The sequence below is a fragment of the Olea europaea genome, unplaced genomic scaffold, assembly GCF_002742605.1.
Source record: "Olea europaea var. sylvestris unplaced genomic scaffold, O_europaea_v1 scaffold855, whole genome shotgun sequence".
Taxonomy (NCBI): Eukaryota; Viridiplantae; Streptophyta; class Magnoliopsida; order Lamiales; family Oleaceae; genus Olea; species Olea europaea.
Genome location: NW_019266999.1, coordinates 367,723 through 375,529, shown reverse-complemented (window position 1 = coordinate 375,529; position 7,807 = coordinate 367,723).

The following is a 7,807-nucleotide window of genomic DNA, read 5'->3' as shown; positions in this document are numbered from 1 at the left end:
TCCCTAGGAGGTGCAAGATACTTTGTATCTTTTATTGATGATTACTCCAGGAGATGTTGGGTGTATCCAATCAAGAGGAAGGCAGACGTGTTTGCAGTCTTCAAAATATTCAAAGCGCGTGTGGAGCTTGAATCTGAAAAGAAGATCAAGTGTCTGAGGACTGACAATGGAGGAGAATATACTGGTGATGAATTTGATAACTTCTGTCAACAAGAAGGTATCAAGAGGCAGTTCACGGTGGCATACACTCCACAGCAAAATGGAGTGGCAGAGCGGATGAACAGAACATTGTTAGAAAGAACAAGAGCAATGTTGAGAACTGCAAATTTACCCAAGTCATTTTAGGCAGAAGCAGTCAAAACCGCTTGTTATGTGATCAATCGGTCACCATCAACTGCAATTGATTTGAAGACGCCGATAGAAATGTGGACTAATAAACCGGCTGATTATTCTCGCTTACATATATTTGGAAGTCATGTGTACGTTATGTACAACACCCAAGAGACATCAAAGCTGGATCCAAAATCCAGAAAATGTATTTTCTTAGGGTATGCTGATGGAGTCAAGGGGTATCGATTGTGGGATCCCACTGCCCACAAGGTGATAATCAGCAGAGATGTCATATTTGCGGAAGGCAAAATACAGGAAAAAGGAAATGATAGCACTTCAAAAGAAAAACCAGAGACTACTACAATCGAAGTTGGAAACGAACGAGAAGATATAGATTCTTCTGAAGCAACACTAGAGCACGAAGAACAAGCTGAATCTAGTACTCCAGATGTTCGACGATCAACTCGGGAGAGAAGAGAACCGGCTTGGCACTCAGAATACATTATGGAGGGCAATGTTGCATACTGCTTACTGACAGAAGATGGAGAGCCATCAACTTTCCATGAGGCTATAAATAGCCTAGAAGTTTCTCTGTGAATGGCTGCAATGCAAGAAGAAATTGAATCTCTTCATAAGAACAAGACATGGAATCTTGTTCCACTACCACATGGAAGGAAGGCCATTGGGAATAAATGGGTCTATAAGATAAAACGAGATGGCAATGACCAAGTGGAGCGGTATCGTGCAAGACTGGTGGTGAAGGGGTATGCTCAGAAAGAAGGTATAGATTTCAATGAAATATTTTCTTATGTGGTTCGACTTACAACAATTCGAGTAGTCTTGGGGATGTGTGCTACATTTGACCTACACCTAGAGCAGTTAGATGTGAAAACTGCATTTCTTCATGGAGAACTTGAAGAAGAGATTTATATGCTCCAACCAGAAGGTTTTGAAGAAAAAGGAAAAGAGAACTTGGTTTGCAGGTTGAACAAATCTCTATACGGTCTCAAACAGGCGCCAAGGTGTTGGTATAAGAGATTTGATTCATTTATCATGAGCCTTAGATACAACAGACTTAGTTCAGATCCGTGTGCATATTACATGAGATTTGGTGATAATGATTTCATTATTCCGTTGTTGTATGTTGATGACATGTTGGTAGCAGGCCCCAACAAAGATCGTATTGAAAATTTGAAGGCACAGTTGGCTAGGGAGTTTGAAATGAAGGACTTGGGACCAACAAACAAGATTCTAGGGATGCAAATTTACCGAGACAGAAATAATAGGAAGATTTGGCTTAATCAGAAGAACTACTTGAAGAAAATCTTGCGTCGCTTCAATATGCAAGATTGTAAGCCAATCTCTACCCCTCTTCCTATTAATTTCAAGTTATCCTCAAGTATGAGTCCTAGCAATGAAGCAGAGAAAGTGGAGATGTCTCGAGTACCGTATGCATCAGCAGTGGGTAGCCTGATGTTTGCTATGATCTGTACAAGACCAGACATTGCACAAGCAATGGGAGTGGTTAGTCGATACATGGCAAATCCTGGTAAAGAGCATTGGAGTACTGTAAAGAGGATCCTGAGATATGTCAAAGGTACCTCAAATGCTACATTATGTTATGGAGGATCAGATTTTGTTGTCAAAGGCTATGTTGATTCAGATTATGCAGGTGATCTTGACAAAAGCAAGTCCACCATAGGATATGTGTTTACTCTTGCTGGAGGAGCTGTAAGCTGAGTTTCGAAACTACAATCTATCGTGGCTACTTCTACAACGGAGGCAGAATACGTGGCAACTACACAAGCCAGCAAAGAGGCAATCTGGTTACAAATGTTAATGGAGGAACTCGAACACAAACAAGAGAAGATTGCTCTATTTTGTGATAGTCAGAGCGCTTTGCATTTGGCAAAGGATCCAGCATTTCATCAGAGGACAAAACATATTCGAGTCCAGTATCACTTTGTTCAAGAAAAGTTGGAAGAAGGAAGTGTGGATATACAGAAAATCCATACAATGGACAATCTAGCAGATATGTTGACAAAGCCAATCTGTACTGATAAGTTCATATGGTGTCGATCCTCTATCGGCCTAGCAAAAACGTAATGGCATGGAAATGGCAAGTATGGGAAGGATTGAAGTAGTCAACAAAAGTGACTTTAAGTGGGAGAAATGTTGAAAATTAAAGCCACTAATGTTGACTAAAAAAATGACATTTTCCTGCAAGCATTTAATACAACAGGTGGTGGAATTTTCAGCCGCTTTCTTCGGGATTAAGACTCCCACATGCATGGCTATTAATTGCCCAACAAATCTCCAACATGCAACCTACCATCCTCTTGCATCACCACCTTGTTGGGAGTTTTTGGGCCAAACAGTTTGAGACGGTTGCAGCCAAATTTTCTCTATAAATAGAGAACCACCATGCCAAGTGAAATAAGCCAGAAAAGAGAGGAAAAAATAGAGAGAAAAGAAAAGATTAAGTGGAGAGAAAATTGTGAGTAGAGAGATAAAAATAGAGAGAAAAATTATTGTTTCTTCCTAAAGTATTTCCTACTTGGTTTTTCTATTACAAGAGAGATTAATTGTTGTTATCTCCTTGTATTTAGAGAGTTGTTGTAATTCTCCTATTACAGTAAAATCCTCCTATACTTGCCCGTGGACGTAGCCAAAATTGGGTGAACCACGTAAATACTTGTGTCCATTTTTAGCTGTATTTTCTCAATTTCATTACTTGTTAGCCAAAGTCGACCCACGCGTTTTCTCCCTAACATAAACCTCAAATTAAGAAGCACCCACCGGCATTTGACACCGACCCAGCTTTCCATTCAACATCCAATTAAAATGTTGAAGCAGTTTTGTCCTCCGCTGGGAGAATCAATGGACTATAGATCCTGATTGAGAAAACATTGAAGATGATTCTCTTTAGCAATTGTTCAGCAATACCAAGTTGAAAAATGCTAAACGACCCGCAACGGTGACCCCATGGATGACCGCACACTCACAACCAAGGCGTGGGTCTCGCGTGAGTAAAAAAATATTTTCCCCCTCCTATGTGTGTATTATGTCAACCGCGCGGTTCGTCTAGCATGGTTCATACCAAGTTTGACTCAAATATTTTGCAATACATAACTCTAAACGGATAGGTTCAAGCCCATACGCTGGGATCGACCCAGTCATATATAAGCTCATAGTTTATAGATCCGATCAGAACAAGTCACCGGATTAGCTTGTTTGATTATTGGAGATTTAAATTAGATTTTATTAGACCTTGATAAAAATTGAAGAAATGCCCATCAAACATGTGCAAAATACAAAATGCAGAATTAGGCCAAGTAGGGCCCATTTATTAAAAAATTGATTAACATACTTTCAATTTTTTAAGTTTTCATTATACATTAATAAACAGTAGATTTTACGATCAGAAGAAAACAAAATAAAATCCAATCGAGCTCCATGTACAGGAGTCACAGACCCCTCACTGTAAGGGGGTCGAGCCCCACAGCAATTTATAAAAAAGGTAGGGCCTGTCCCCACCTTCTCTCACATCTGGCGGGGCTTGTGTACCTCCAGCTTTTTTCAATAAAATCAGCCCCAACCAAACCCCAAATCTGTTATTCCTCTCTGCTGATTTCCAGTCAATGTGCCACTTGTGTTTTTGGCCAACCAATTCTCATGATCATCGTAATCCTCATCGTCGTGGCATCTGGTGTTTTTGACTCTGATTTCAAGTACCAAAAAAATATTGGCTCTCAGACCATCAAGGGTGTGGACGATCCAAAGACATTGAACAAGGTCCTTTTCATCAAGCCTCTAAGAACATATATTCATTCGATGAACTTGTTGCTTTGTGGGAAAAAAAGATTGACAAAACTCTAGAGAAAGAATATGTCTAAGAGGAACAGCTTGTGAAACAAATCCAAGGTGAGCAATAATACTTTTTGTTGAATTCTTGATATTCTTTATCATTGCTTTATGAAAATTAATCTTCTTGTTTTCATGCATCGTTGTAGAATCTTCAATTGCTTTATGAAAATTAATCTTCTTGTTTTCATGCATCGTTGTAGAATCTTCAATCTCTGTCAGTATTATATAATCTTTGATCCTTGTCAATGTTATACTTTCAATCAACCACCCGACCTCTTTTGAGATTGAGCCATCATTTGAAGTTCAAGCTTCGGAACTCTATCTGGATGTCAAATAAACGATAGCGAGGAGTACCTCAATCAGTTTGTTTGAGATGTGAGAATTGAGTAAAGTTAGTTTGAGATCTTGTGGACTTCTGAGATGTAACTTCTATATAAAATGTTTGTTTCCTTGATATTCAAATGTTTAATAACTTTTTTTTCTACTTTTTTTGCGTAGTAATTACTTGATGAAAAATATTAGAATCCTTTGTGAAATCATTGTTAATGTCTTTGATTTCTGATGAAGTGCTATATTCTCTTATTGATTTTGAGTAGACAAAAGATTTGTTGGTAGTAATAGAAAAAATTTCGGAACCCAAAGCAAAAAAAAAAAAAAAAAAAAAAATTTCAAATGAGGGGATATCTTTGATCTAGTAAAGGGTAGTCTTACTTTCATGAAATTATATAGCTCAAAGGAATAGTCAGTGAGCTTGCTACCATTGACCACTTAGCAAGTGGAATTGATTTTTTGACTTATTTATAAATAATATCGAAAGGGATTCTAGAGGTTCCAATTGTCAACAAATTTTGAGCTTGTTTGTCTCCTATTTTGGGAGAAAATATAGAGTTTTGAATAGAAGTGTTTGGAGACTGTGTGGTTGAAATTTAAAATTTTTTTATTGATTTGTGTGTAGAATATTTCATTATGTGAATGTATGATAAAGAATGTTACTGTAACAAACAATTTATTTTGTTAAAGGATAACAAACAGTGGCTTTGTTGGAGTGAAAATTTTAACATTGATTAAAATTTTATTCTCTTCTTTGGGATTAGTGTTAAAATGTTTTTATAATAATTAATAATTAATATTATTTCTCACTTTTTTAAACATGTATCATTATTTTTAATTTTTTGTCACTTTATTAAATAACTTCTAAATCCAAGTTCATATGTTAGTTAATAGAAGTGAAATATAATCACAAAGAGATAACGTGCAAAAGAAAATTTGTATCCCAGGTTATTTGATTATAAATTCATATTCATGTAAAAGAATGGTATTATTTAGGAATTACCAAGAGTGAGGCTGCTCCAAATACATGTTTTGAGAAATTTCTTTCCCAGTTTAAAGAATGATGTAGACATTGTGAATGACAATACCAATGTTCTTGAATCATACATAGTAAAAATATGTTATGAAATGTCTTTACCCTAGCAACAAAAATTTCATTACAAAGTTACGTTGGATTGCCCGTCCCAGCGGAGAGGGATGGGATCCACAAGAAATTTAAATAATGGAAAAAAAACATAAAAAACAAAAAAATGAAGAAAGGAAAATGGAAAGAAACATTAAGGGTTGTTTGAGCCCCATTTTTCTCAAAAAATATATTTGGAAATAGTGTTATGATGGAGAATGTATGGTTAAAAAATAACGAAAAATTTTGGGCTCGTGTGTAATATTATTTTATTGAAAAATATATGGTTGAAATGATACCAAATTACTGTTAAAGAATATATTTTGATGAAAAATGGAACTCAAACAAGGCCTAAGGAAAATTTGCAATCATAAAGGTATAATAATATTTTGTAATTGAAGTAGAATAAGGTCACTTTCCAGACTTTTACACAGTTGTGCTATTCATCCCTTTTTTTTTCTTTTTTTTATCGTCAAATATAAATTACTATGGATCAAAACTCATGTACATGTATACCGAACATACTTGGATAAACAAGAAACAAGGGAAATACAACTATTTCGGACATACCCAGACTAACCAAAAAGAAAAAAAAAAAATTACAAACGATATGCACTATATTCCCAAAGTTAATGATTTAAAATGAATCAAAACATGCGGGTATAAAGCAAACATAATCTTGTACACGTGTGTTTTAATTCGTCTTACAATGCTATCAATATGCGGACTAAGTTCTTCGAAAATCTTTCTATTACGTGCTATCCAAATATGGTAAGCCGTACAAGCAAGTGCAATTCTATTAAATTTACTTTGCCAAAGATGCCCCTCGTGCCTCTATTTTTATCACTTCAAAGCACTCAGAATTGCAGTCATCAATCTTCTAATCCCCATCCACATTTTAATCTTCATCCATATACTAGAGGTGAAAGATGTTGTCTCTTTTCCAAATGTGTCTTACAAAATATATAATTCCTGTCAATGTTGAGATGTAAGTGAGTAGCTTTGATTGGGCACTCAACAATAAAATAAAAGTATGTTTTGGAGTGATAAACAATCTCCAAATATTAAGGAAAATCTGCAATTATAAAGGTATAATAATACTTTTCAAGTGAAGTAGAATAAGGTCACTTTCCAATGAGGACGGGATTTTCTTTTTTAGTGGACTTTTATACACAACTGTGCTATTCACAATCTCCCTTTTTCATTTTTTTTTATTAATAATTTATAATTACTATAGATCAAAACTCATGTACATGTACACAAGACATACTTGAACAAACAAGAAACAAGTGAAATACAACTACTATGGGCATACCTGAACTAACCAAAAAGGAAAAGATGTACAAACGATATGCACTATATTCCCATAGCAAAAGATTCAAAATGAATCAAAACATGCGGGTATAAAGTAAACATAATCTTGTACATGTGTATTTTAATTCATCTTTCAATGCTATCAACATTCGGACTAAGTTCTTCAAAAATCTTTCTATTACGTGTCATCCAAATATAGTAAGCGGTACGAGCAAGGACGATTCTTTTAGGTTTATTTTGCCAAGATGCCCCCCGTGCCTAGTTTTTAATCAACTTCAAAGCACTTAGAATTGTAATCATTAATCTTCTAAATCCCATCCACACTTTAATCTTAATCCATATGCTAGAGGTGAAAGAGCATTGGAAAAATAAACGCTGTGTCTTTTTCAAATGTGTCTCACAAAAAACACAATTCATGTCAATGTTGAGTGAGTAGTTTCGACTGGGCACCCAACCATAAAATAAAAGTATGCTTTGGAGCGATAAATGATCTCCAAACCTCCTTTATCCCGACCCTCCTCTCTCCCTTCGGCCGAAAGTGCTCATAGGCAACCCCCCCCCCCCAAAAAAAAAAAACTGCCCAGCATCGTTCCAACTAGACATCACATTCCTAGCATGTTGGACAGTTCAATCATTTCCAGCAATCGTGTCCCTGATTTCAAGAATTATTTTGAGCAACGGAGAGTTTCTATTCTTTTTGGTTAGTCTGAATATGCCCGAAGTTGTTGTATTTTACTTGTTTCTTGTTTGTCCAGGAATGTCTAGTATACATGTATATGAGTTTTGATTTATAGTAATTTATATTTAATGATAAAAAGGGGGGGGGGGGGGGGGGGGGGCAGC